A 12,506-nucleotide genomic window follows, 5' to 3' on the forward strand; every position below is an offset into this window, starting at 1 on the left:
AATTAATGCCAATCTCTCTGCTGATGTGTCCTGTCTCTCTGCCTGGGAGCTGGAAACCCCCCTCTTTCCTTTGAGCTGTTCCTCCTGGGAAAGCCTTCCTGGCGCTCCCAGACCTGGGCTGGGACATCTGTGGTTCCCGCACCCATGACTTTAGGTGTCTCTCTGCCACCACCCTTTCACAATTCTAATTGCAAGGTGGTTGACGTCTTCATCTGTTAGATGTCATCTCCCCCTCCAGGCCATAAACTTCAAGAGGACAGGGACTATCTTCGTTTCCTGCTCCATGGCCCGTGCCTGGCGCAGGTCGATGTGTTTGTTGAATGAATGAATGACAGCAGCTGCTTCCAGACTGGAAGATCTCAGGCTAGATGACAGGAGTCACCCAAGTCCCATCCCTTCCCACCCCAGCCCGCCCCCTCCCCCGGAAGAAAAACTAAATCAAAGCCGCGTGTCCCACCCAGTTCAGATCTGCCTTGTTCTGAACAAAGGGGCAGCTGGTGCCTCTGCCCAGACAGACGCCTGCATCAGCAACATGCAAAGCCAGCCTTGCCGCGCAGCCCGAGGGTCTCGGGGGGCTGTTCCTCAGCAAGATTTTGCCCCTTTCCCTCCACTTCATCCTCCTATTCACCCTCTCCCCCAAATAACAGCACACACCCTCAACCCTCGTGTGGAATTTTTCGTCTTCAAAGCACTTCCTAAGCATTAGCTCATTAGCAGAGCGGCCCCTTGACACCACGAGGCTGCTCCCTGGGTGTCTTCTGAGTCATAACGCTTGAGTTTACCGACAAAAACAAGTTTTTCCCATAGAGCGGATTCGGCGCCACAGCCAAGATCACTGTCTCAGAAAAAAAGGGAAGAAGGAAGGAGAGAAACACTGCCTCTGGCAAGCGCCAGCCAAGCACTAAGCCCCGTGTCAGCTCTAAGCACTAGGAGACCCGAGAGATGCCAGGCTCAGAGTAGGGGCCACCGAAGCTTCTGTCCCCTGCCCTGGGCTGGAACCTTCCACCAGGAGGAGATGTCACAGCGTGGCCCCTAACACCTGGCACCTCTCCCAGCGTCTCTCCCTGCACCCACATCTGGTTTCCCACCACTAGGAATGTTTCCCGCCTCCCACTCCATCCCCACCCCGCAAACACAGCCATAAGCCCTAAGCCCAGAGAACGGGATAACCATTTGCTGCCTAATAAATGACGGGTGGTGTCAGCCAGCCCGGACAGAGGGCAGTTACTCTGGCATTGAACAGACCTGGGTTCAAATCCCAGATCTGCTCCTTACAAGCTCTGGGACCTTGGCCAAGTGGCCGAGACTGTTTCCTCGTCTGTGGAATGAAGCCGCACTGGCCCTGCCTCCCTCAGGGTCGTCTGTGAAATGATGAGTGGAGAGCACCGGGCACTTGGAGTCAGCGATGTTCTCAGCCAAGGGAGCAGCTGCCAATCTCTCTGGTTTTAGGGGTTACAGAGTGGCTTCCATTCCAGAGGCAGAGCACAGGTCCCAGGGTAGGGGACTCAGTACTGGGCATTATGGAAGCCCCCACAAGAGTCAGGGAGGATCGTGGCCTTCTCCCTGCAGGAGGGGCTGGTCTTAGCACCCCTGCCTCTGTACCCCACACCATCTCATCCACAGAAGAGGCACTGAATAAAGATCCAAACTAAAAGCCTCATGTAAACCAACACAAAAGCTGGACTGGGCCATACATAGTGGCTCATAACTGTAATCCCAGCACTTTGGGAGGCCAAGGCGGAGGATCACTTGAGGCCAAGGGTTTGAGACCAGCCTCGCCAAGCATGGCAAGATCTGTCTACAAAAAATTTATTTTTTTGTTTTGTTTTTGTGAGATGGAGTTTCAGTCTTGTTGACCAGGCTGGAGTGCAATGGTGAGATCTTGGCTCACTGCAACCTCTGCCTCCTGGGTTCAAGCGATTCTCCTGCCTCAGCCTCCTGAGTAGCTGGGACTACAGGCGCCCGCCACCACACCCAGCTAATTTTTTGTATTTTCAGTAGAGATGTGGTTTCACCATGTTGGCCAGACTGGTCTTGAACTCCTGACCTTAAGTGATCCACCCACCTTGGCCTCCCAAAGTGCTGGGGTTACAAGCATGAACCAACATACCCAGCCCCTACAAAAATTTTAAAAATTAGCCAAGCATGGTGGCATGCACGTGTGGTCCCAGCTACTCAAGAGGCTGAGATGGGAAGATTGCCTGAGCCGGGGAGGACGAGGCTGCAGTGAGCCATGATGACGCCACTGCACTCCACTCCAGCCTGGGCAACACAGCAAGACCCTGTCTCTAAAAAAAGAAAAGAAAGGAAAATGGCTGGGTGCAGTGGCTCACACCTGTCATCCTAGCACTTTGGGAGGCCAACATGGGTGGATCACAGGGTCAGGAGTTCGAGATCAGCCTGACCAACATGGTGAAACCCCATCTCTACTAAAAATACAAAAATTAGCCAGGCATGGTGGCGTGTGCTTATAGTCCCAGCCACTCAGGAGGCTGAGACAGGAGAATCGCTTGAACCCGGGAGGCAGAGGTTGCAGTGAGCCAAGATCTCACCACTGCACTCCAGCCTGGGCGACAGAGTGAGACTCTGTCTCAAAAGAAAGGAAAGAAGGAAGGAAGGAAGGGAGGGACGGACAGACAGAGGGAGGGAGAGAGGAAGGAAAGAGAAAGGCCAGGTGCGGTGGCTCACACCTGTAATCCCAGCACTTTAGGAGGCCAAGGCAGGCGGATCACTTGAGGTCAGGAGTTCGAGACCAGCCTGGCCAGCATGCCGAAACCCTGTCTCTACTAAAAACACAAAAATTAGCCAGGTGTGTTGGCGTGAACCTGTAGTCCCAGCTACTCAGGAGGTTGAAGCAGGAGAATCGCTTGAACCCAGGAGGAGGAGGCTGCAGTGAGCCAAGATCATGCCACTGTATTCCAGCCTGGGCAACAGAGTGAGACTGTCTCAGAAAATAATAATAATAAATAAAATAAATAAATACAATGCAAAAAAATTTTTAAAGCTGGTCTGGGTCATGGAAAATGCACCAGAAACACTACTATCTAGAAACTCCTCCCTTGAGTCACAGCAAATATTGATTGGACCCCTACCACACACCAGGCACTGTGCTGGGCACAGGACACTCCCTCTGGAGATGGTAGGAGACTGCTGGGCATCCCTCCAGGGCACATGCCAGCAACATCCTACTTCGTGCTCCAGCAAAAAGGTCCAAATGTATGTGGCCAAGCAGATGTGGGCACGCCTTGAGGGCAGAAACCCTGTTCGCTGAGTAAGAACGCTGCTGGACAGTTCGGTGTCCATTTTGTCCCCAGCTACCTTCCTAACAGAACCCTGTTTTGTTCAAGTGGGCAAATATGCCCAGATACAAATACTCACTTCCCAGACTCCTTTGCAGCTAGCTGGGCTGCTTTACCTAATTCTAGCAATGAGATGAAATTAGGAGTCTCCTGCTAAGAATGACCAGGAAATCAATTGTTTTTCTGAAAAAAAGAGGAATTCACCTGGCAGGGGCCTTTTGTACTTTGCCCTTCACCCTTTCCCAATCACCACCCCAATTTTCCTGCCTGGAATGCTGTCCTGAGAGCTGGAGGTGAAGCAGCCGTTTTCTGCCACAAAGAGGAAAGCCACATGCTAGGTGGCCAGAAGGGCGTCTCCAGAGGCTGCCCCAGCCCTGACTGCCTCCCACAGGACCATGTGCTTCCCGCCGAAGTCATCATTGTTGGGTTTCTGTGAGTCGCAGCTAACCACAAATCCCAACTCATCACCAGGCCACGTCGGAGACCCTCACTGTCAGCAGAGGGGCCAGCACAGAGCGGCCACTTAAGAAACATGCTTGAATGCAGGAGTGAAGGGCTCGATGCGGCAGAACAGACCCCTGAGGTGCCCTGTGGCCCGGAGTCTCCAGACCTGAACTGCAAACTCAGCCCCAAAGGGGAGAGTGCCAGCATGATTCTATCAGACCTACAAAGCCTGGATTCCTCCAGGGCTACACCATGTGACCCTGAGCAAGTGTCCCCCCTCTCTGGGCCTCAGTTTCCCTGAGAAGTTAGTGTGTGGGACTTGGTGGTCTTTGTGGACGGTCTTTTAGGGAAGCAGCCAGATTCAGGGGCAGCAACCCCATGATTCTTCCTCCTTTTCTTTCGGGTAGGGGAAGGAGGGCTCCTCTCACCTTCAAATCCAAATGCCATGGGGTGGGGGGTTGATAAATCTGGGGACTGGTCACTATCGGAGGAGGGCTGGCACTGACGGGTGCCTCGTGCCAAGCGCCATGCGCTGTCTCTCTGAATCTTCATGCCACCCCATCACACAAGTGCTCTTCTTTTTTTATTTTATTTTATTTATTTGGTTTTTTTGTTTTGTTTGGTTTTTTAGAGTCAGGGTCTTGCCTGTCACCCAGGCTGGAGTGCAGTGGCTCAATCATACCTCACTGCAGCCTTGAACTCCCGGGCTCAAGCGATCCTCCCACCTCACCCTCCCTAGTAGTTGGGACTACAGGCTAGTTTTTTATTTTGTAGAAATGGGGCCTTGCTATGTTGCTCAGTCTGGTCTCAAACTCCTGGTCTCAAATAATCCTCCTGCCTTGGCCTCCCAAAGTTCTGGGATTACCAGCTTGGGTGGGCTCCTCTTACCCCTGTTTAACAAATGAGGAAACTGAGGCTCAGGGGTTAAATAACTCCATTGAATTTCCAGGGTGGGCATGTGGCAGCACCAGGACGGGAGAGCTGAAGGGATAAAGCGGCAGTTAGCTGCTACCCTAAGTCAGGTCGGGGGTAGGTAAGGGGAGACCTACAAGAAGAGAATGATTTTTCCCCAGGGAAAAATGCCCGAGGCAGTCCCAGATCCAGACCCTGGGTCCTTCTGCCTCCAAAGTGGGTGCCCCCACCACTGTATTCGCCTACCAGGAGGAGCTGACCACTGAGTGGAGAGGATAGCAGGATTAACAGACACCAGTGTGAACCTGGATCCATGACATGTTTGCTAAGCAGAGATGTTCACAGTCACAGGGACAAAGAACAGTGGATGGTTCTAACGGGGAGATCAAGGAAGGCTTCCTGGAGGAAGCAGCTTTGGAAGGGGAGAGTTTGAAGGGTTGGGAACAGAGAGGGGATTGTATTCTAGGCACAAAGAACCCACAGGAGGGCTGAGAGTTGGCTCCTGGGTGCTCTCCTCTGAGTGTGGGGAAAGGCTGACTGTAGAGGCAGCTCGCCAGAGACACTGTCTCCCCCATAAGACCATGCACTCCTCCAGAGTCTTCCTCAGGGCATGGCACAGGCAGGGCTTGGGGAGGGACGGAGGGAGGGAGGCTGGAGTCTCGCCACCCTGGATGTTGAGAGAGGAGACAAGAGGCTGGCTGAGGCTCAGTCGGGTCTCAGGGCACCTCAGGGAGAGCAGGGAATGAGGTGGGTACTCTCGAGGGGCCCCAGCATGGCACGTGAGGCAGCTCTGTCCCCTGCGTCCTCACCTGTTCCCATGTCTCCCTCTTTCTGGAACTCAGAGAACCCCCAGCTGCCCCTGGGAGGCAGGAAGTGCTAGGTGACAGGGAGGGCAAGAGGGAAGTCCGGATTAGACTCAAGTTTGGGTCAGTGTGACCTGGCCCTCCCTCCTGAGACTCTGTGTCATGAAAAAGCCCCGCTGTGATTCTGAGGCACAGCCAGGTCTGAGAAGCACTGGCTTAGCCTGTGCAAATCTCGGTTTCCTTCCCTGGAAAATGGGGGAGTGTAAGTCCCACCCCCACAGCAGAGCCATGAAGGCGATGAGATGGGAGCGTTTCGCAGCAGGTGAGAACCCAGCAAACCCTGGTGACTGTTATTCCACACTAGTCACTGGCAGAGCCGCACTCTCAACCAGGTGTACCAAACTACTAATGGGGCCGCAGCACCGAGGCCATGGCTGTGCAGACCAGGAAACTGCCCGTACAAGAAGATGGGGAGGATCATTTGATTTGTGAAAAGTTCGTTGTGGCCAAATAGTCTTTCCGCATCTCCCAGATCACTTTTAAAATGCAAATTGTATCAATAAAGAGGAGAGCGTAATGCAGTAATTAGCAGAGGGGAAAGCAGAAAAGTGAATAAACCAGAAAACCAAAAATCAGCCTCCTCCACCCACCCCCAAACATGCCCAGCAGGCGTCAAATATTAATTAACTGCCTCTTCCATTTGGACCTCCTGTTTGCAGGACTCATTCATGTTTGTTATAACAACACCACAGGAGCCAACCAACAAAACCCAGCTCTTCAGAAGAGCCCAAAGTCACCAGCAGAAACAGACACCTGGCTGGGCTGGAACTTGGGGAATTTTCTCTTAAAACAAATGTACCCCCAATTTTCAGTTCGAATCCTTGTATATGATGCCAGGAAGCAGAGGGGAGTCCTTGGATTGCAAGTATTTGCAGGTATTCAGAGCTGTCAAAAACTTGCACTCTTGAAAATAATAATCCCATAGAACATTTAATTATCATGGTATTAGGGCACAAAGAAGATTTCAATGGGTTCCTAAATAAGATACATTCTCAACACAATGAAATGGAAATGTTAAATTAACAGCTAGAGATTGATTGTTGTTGGTGGTGGTGATGGTTTTTCATTTTTTTGAGATAGGGTCTTACTCTGTTGCTCAGGCTGGAGTTCAGTGGTGTCATCATAGCTCACTGCCACCTCAATGTCCCAGGCTCAAGCAATCTTCCCACCTCAGCCTCTTAAGGAGCTAGGCACAGGTGCACACCACCACACCTGGCTAAGTTTTTATGTTTTGTAGAGACAGGTTCTCACTATGTTGCCCAGGCTGGTCTTAAACTCTTGGCCTCAAGTGATCCTCTCACCTCAACCTCACACAGAAATTTATTTTTAAAAATCTAACTTGGTGGAAACTTGAAAACCGTCTCCCGAATAACTCTTGAAATAAAGAGGGGATTCAAAAAAAATTATATACTATTTTGATGTTTCACCCTATTTGGACATTAAATAAAATGAGAGTATTGCATACTACAACTTATAGGATGCAGCCAAAGCAACACTCAAAGGACAATTCATATTCACAAATGCATCTAAAATGTATCACGTTTTTAAGAAAGAGACTTTTTAAACAGAAAGTTGGCTTACCAATTAAACAGCCTCTGAGAAGGCAAAAAAATTCTGAGAACCAGCTGGGCGTGGTGGCTCATCCCTATAATCCCAGCACTTTGAGAGGCCAAGGCAGGTGGATCACGAGGTCAGGAGATCGAGACCATCCTGGCTAACACGGTAAAACCCCATCTCTACTAAAAAATACAAAAAATTAGCTGGGCGTGTTGGCGGGCGCCGTAGTCCCAGCTATTTGGGAGGCTGAGGCAGGAGAATGGTGTGAACCCGGGAGGTGGAGCTTGCAGTAAGCCAAGATCACACCACCGCTCTCCCGCCTGGGTGAAAGAGTGAGACTCTGTCTCAAAAAAAAAAAAAAACTTCTGAGAACCTGTAGTTGTCTTGCCAAATTTCCTTAAAGCTCATACAACAGAAAAATTACTAATAGTTTTCCCTCCAAAAATTATCCATCTCCAAACTTGCCTTTGGTGATGAAATGCAAAGAGTAGTCAGCGATGTGTTTCTGTACAGCAGGTTTACTGTCTCCATTAGACAAAGAAAGCAAGCTACGGCCAGGCACGGTGGCTCACGCCTGTAATCCCAGCACTCTGGGAGGCTGAGGTGGGCGGATCACTTGAGGTCAGGAGTTCAAGACCAGCCTGGCCAACATGGTGAAACCCCATCTCTACTAAAAGTACAAAATTAGCCCGGCGTGGTGGTCCATGCCTATAATCCCAGCTAGTCGGGGGGCTAAGGCAGGAGAACCACTTGAACCTGGGAGGCAGAGGTTGCAGTGAGCCAAGATTGTGCCCTTGTACTCTAGCCTGGGCAACAGAGCCAAACTCCGTCTCCAAAAAAAAAAAAGAGAAAGAAAGAAAGCGAGCTAGAAGAAGCCCCGATGCCCACAGGGAGTGTCACCTCCAGTGCTCTTCTCATTACTGGTTGCAATTTGATGCCTTTCCTGAAGCATCCAGATAAGCGCTGGCTGGCGAGTCCAAGGAGGCCAAAATTCTAGACCCTGGCTCTTCCACAAATCATACGTATGGCCTTAATCAAGTCACTTAATATTTATGTACCAGTCAGCTTTTGCCATAAGGATGCTGTGTAACAACGTCAAATTTTCAAAGGCCTGCACAAACATTTATTCTCACATTCATGGGTCTGTAAGTTGACTGCAGTTTGCCTGGTCTAGCCTGGGCTCAACTGGGTAGTTTTGTTCCAAGTTGTGAATCAGCCAAACCAGGTTCCAAGCTGTGGGTTAGATTCAAGTCATCTCCATGTGTCTCCTCTCCACATTTTTTTTTGGAGGAGGGACAGAGTCTCACTCTGTCACCCAGGCTGGAGTGCAGTGGCGCAACCTCGGCTTACTGCAACCTCTGCCTCCCTGGTTCAGGCAATTCTCCCGCGTCAGCCTCCCAAGTAGCTGGGATTACAGGCATGCGCCACCACACCTGGCTAATTTTTGTATTTTTAGTAGAGACGGGGTCTCACCATGTTGGCCAGGCTGGTCTCAAACTCCTGACCTCAAATGATCCATCCGCCTCAGCCCCCCAAAGTGCTGGGATTACAGGCGTGAGCCACTGCAGCCAGCCTGAGTCTCAGTTTTCTTATCTGTAAAATGGAGCTGATGGAAATTCCTACCTCATAGGAATCAAATAGTACCTAAACTCTGTGTTGGTTGTCTTTAGACCTGGGTTCTGTCCCACTCCTGCCCAGTGGGGAAATGGGGCTGCCAGTCCTGGAACTGGGGAGTGAGGCCAATACCACCTAAACCGCAGGACTCTTCCTCAACAGAGAAGAGGTGGAACCCATGCCAGGAAGTTCAGCACAAAGCCTACTGTCAGTGCTATACACATTTTTTAAAGTTTTGTTTAAGTCTTTGGATTTTTTTTGTTGTTGTTTTTTGTTTGTTTGTTTGTTTGTTTTCTAAGATGGAGTCTCGCTTTGTCGCCCAGGCTGGAGTCCAGTGGCGCAATCTCAGCTCACTGCAACCTCTGCCTCCCGGGTTCAAGGAATTCGCCTGCCTCAGCCTCCTGAGTAGCTGGGATTACAGGCACCTGCCACCACACCCAGCTAATTTTTGCATTTTTAGTAGAGACTGGGTTTCACCATGTTGGTCAGACTAGTCTCAAACTCCTGACCTCGTGATCCACCCGCGTCGGCCTCCGAAAGTGCTGGGATTACAGGCGTGAGCCACCGCGCCTGGACTTGTTTAAGTCTTTTTTATCTGTAGAAATGGGATCTCGCTATGTTGCCCAGCCTGCTCTCAAACTCTTGGCCTCAAGCGATCCACCTGCCTTGCTGTCCCAAAGCACTGGGATTACAGGCCTGAGCCACCCCACCCAGCCTATTCTCATGCTTGTTTACAATCAAATTTAGTTATGGAGTTTCCAAAACTGCTTAAGTCTCACTAAAATGTTCACAAGGATCGCCTCCCATCACCGGGCCCCTCTGATGCTGTAAGAAAGGTTGCTGTCACTCATTTTATCAACTGCCTTTTCAGCTTCATCAGAATCTGATTCCCTCTGGCCCAAAACTAACCTAGTGGGCATGGCAGGCATGCCCCGGGCATCCTCATCCCGAATCTTAAAGACAGAAGGGCTCAAAGAGACTCCCTTTCCAGGCTTAGTCTCAGGACCATCCCCCTGTCAGTCCAGCCTCATTTTTAAGGCCCTGGGGAAGCCAGATGCAGGAGAGTAGAGCCATTAGCATTTGGGTTCTGGGAAATAAGAGACTGGGGTTCACACCCCAGCCCTATGACTTTCTGACGTTGTGAGTCTAAGAAGAGCAGGTGAGCTCTGTGGACCTCAGTTCCCTCTTTCGAAATGGGGCTGATGACTGCATCCCAGCATGGGCATCTGCACGCAGCAATGGAGGGTGATTCAGAGCATGGGCTCCGGAATAGGGCAGCACTGGTTGGAACCGCAGCTCTTCCAATGAGGGATTCCAGCAAAGCCCTGGTCTCTTAAAATCCCCCGTAAAATGGAGATGATACAAGCGCTTGGTGGGGTGTTTTTAAAAATCTTGTGTCATGAACAAGCACACTGCCAAATATATACTCAGTTCGAAAGAAAAAATGGTTCCCTTCCCTTCTCTGTGACCCTAATAGGCCGCCCTAACCAACACAGGGACAGAACTAACTAGTCACTAAGTGTGAGATTAAGGGGCATGCTGTATGTCATGCCTGCCTTGTAAATGTTCATTATCTCAGTGTTCACTTAGGCTATAAAAAAGTAAATGAACAGGCCGAGCGTGGTGGCTCACGCCTGTAATCCCAGCACTCTGGGAGGCCAAGACAGGAGGATCACTTGAGGTCAGGAGTTCCAGACCAGCCTGACCAACATGGTGAAACCTCGTTTCTACTAAAAATACAAAAATTAGCGGGGTGTGGTGGCACACGCCTGTAATCCCAGCTACTCGGGAGGCTGAGGCAGGAGAATCACTTGAATCCGGGAGGCAGAGGTTGCAGTGAGCTGAGATCACACCACTGCACTCCAGCCTGGGCAACAAGAGCAAGACTCCATCAGATAGACAGATAGATAGATAGATAGATAGATAGATAGATAGATAGATAGATAGATAGATAAACGTTAACTAGTCCAATGAGTATAATGGCCTGACTTTGCCAAATCTAAGGTGTTATCAATGGTAAGACACTTCTCAATTTTAGAGATGTTAGATATGGGTGACTTAGAATAGATTAAATTCAGTGTATGATATTACGGTGAGAAATCAAGCTGTGGTTTCATAGAATTAAATATTATCGATTTCATTAGACAATTAGAAAACCCGGTCTCTGTGGGTATATTGCAAGCCACTGTCCCTTCCCCTTCTCTTCTGTCTTGGGAAGGGCATCAGACATAGTAGATACTCAACAAATGTCCGCTGAAGGAGTGAATCGATCCATCCCTCTAGTCATCAAAGCATCAGTGAATGAATCAACAGTGAATGGGGCCAGGTGCAGTGGCTCAAGCCTGTAATCCCAACACTTCGAGAGGCCGAGGCGGGTGGATCACCTGAGGTCAGGACTTCAAGACCAGCCTGGCCAATATGGTGAAACCCTGTCTCTACTGAAAATACAAAAATTAGCCGGCATGTTGGTGGGCGCCTGTAATCCCAGCTACTTGGGAGGCTGAGGCAGGAGAATCACTTGAGCTTGGGAGGCAGAGGTTGCAGTGTGCCGGGATCTCACCACTGCATTTTAGCCTGAGTGACAGAGCAAGACTCTGTCTCAAGAAAAATAAAAGAATGATGCTTGTTGATTAAACAGCAGTGCTCAACCTTAACAGAAGGACAAGACTGATTAAAACTTTTTTTAAAAGAGGGCCTTCAGCCAGGCATGGTGGCTCATGCCTGTAACCCAGCACTTTGAGAGGCTAAGGAGGCAGATCGTTTGAGCCCAGGGGTTTGAGACCAGCCTGGGCAACATGGCAAAACCCCATCTCTACCAAAAAAAAAAAAAATACAACAATTAGCCAGGCATGCTGGCGTGCACCTTTATTCCGAGCTACTCAGGAGACTGAGGCGGGAGAATCTCTTGAGCCCGGGAGTCGGAGGTTGCAGTGAACCACGATCACACCACTGCACTCCAGCCTGGGCAACAGAGCGAGACCCTGTCTCAAAAAAAAAAAGGGGCTTCCATGCTAGACTGCTGTGATGTGAAAATATATTTTTGTACACATCTGATGCATGAGAAGCTAAACAGGTTGTTCACCAAAATCCTTTCAAGAAGGCAATGTTTGTTCATTGAGAAAATACTAACTGGGCATCTATTATTTGTCAAGGACTAAGGAAGCTGCCAAGCAGAGACTTATGGACCTGTCCTCAGGGAATTTACAGTCTAATGGGGGAGATGGACAGACAGGTTAAAAAATAAACATTTTCTTAGTAGCTGTGTGATGAGAGGTGCCCGCTATGCCCTCACCCCTACCACCAGCTAAGAGCATCATAGCTTATTTTTGTGATCAATGAACCAGTCAAAGATCCACTTTTTCATTGTTCAAGGCCCTGTGTCAGTGGCAACGCTGTGTATTCACTGAACCAGGTCATTTGGATGTGGAGAAATAGGGCTGCCAGTCCTGGAGCATACCTGAGGACTAAATTTCCCAGGCTCCCTTGCAGCTAGCTGATGACACATGACCCAGCTCTGGCCAATGGAAGGGAGGGATGCCAATTAGGGCTTCCCCATATAACATCCTTCAAAAAGAGAAAGAAGGAGACTTTCATTGGATCAAGCCTCAAAGATGCAGGAAGTTTGTTTTTGTTTTACAGACAGGGGTCTTACTATGTTGCCCAGGCTGGTCTGGAACTCCTGCCCTCAAAAGATTCTCCCACTTCAGCCTTCAGAGTAGCTGGGTGAACCACACTGTCCAGCAGGAATTATTTGTTACTGCAACAAAGCATAGCTCATCTCACACAGCCCTTTATAAAAATCCCTTCCATTTTCTTA

This window comes from Pan troglodytes, chromosome 11 (assembly GCF_028858775.2).
Source record: "Pan troglodytes isolate AG18354 chromosome 11, NHGRI_mPanTro3-v2.0_pri, whole genome shotgun sequence".
Taxonomy (NCBI): Eukaryota; Metazoa; Chordata; class Mammalia; order Primates; family Hominidae; genus Pan; species Pan troglodytes.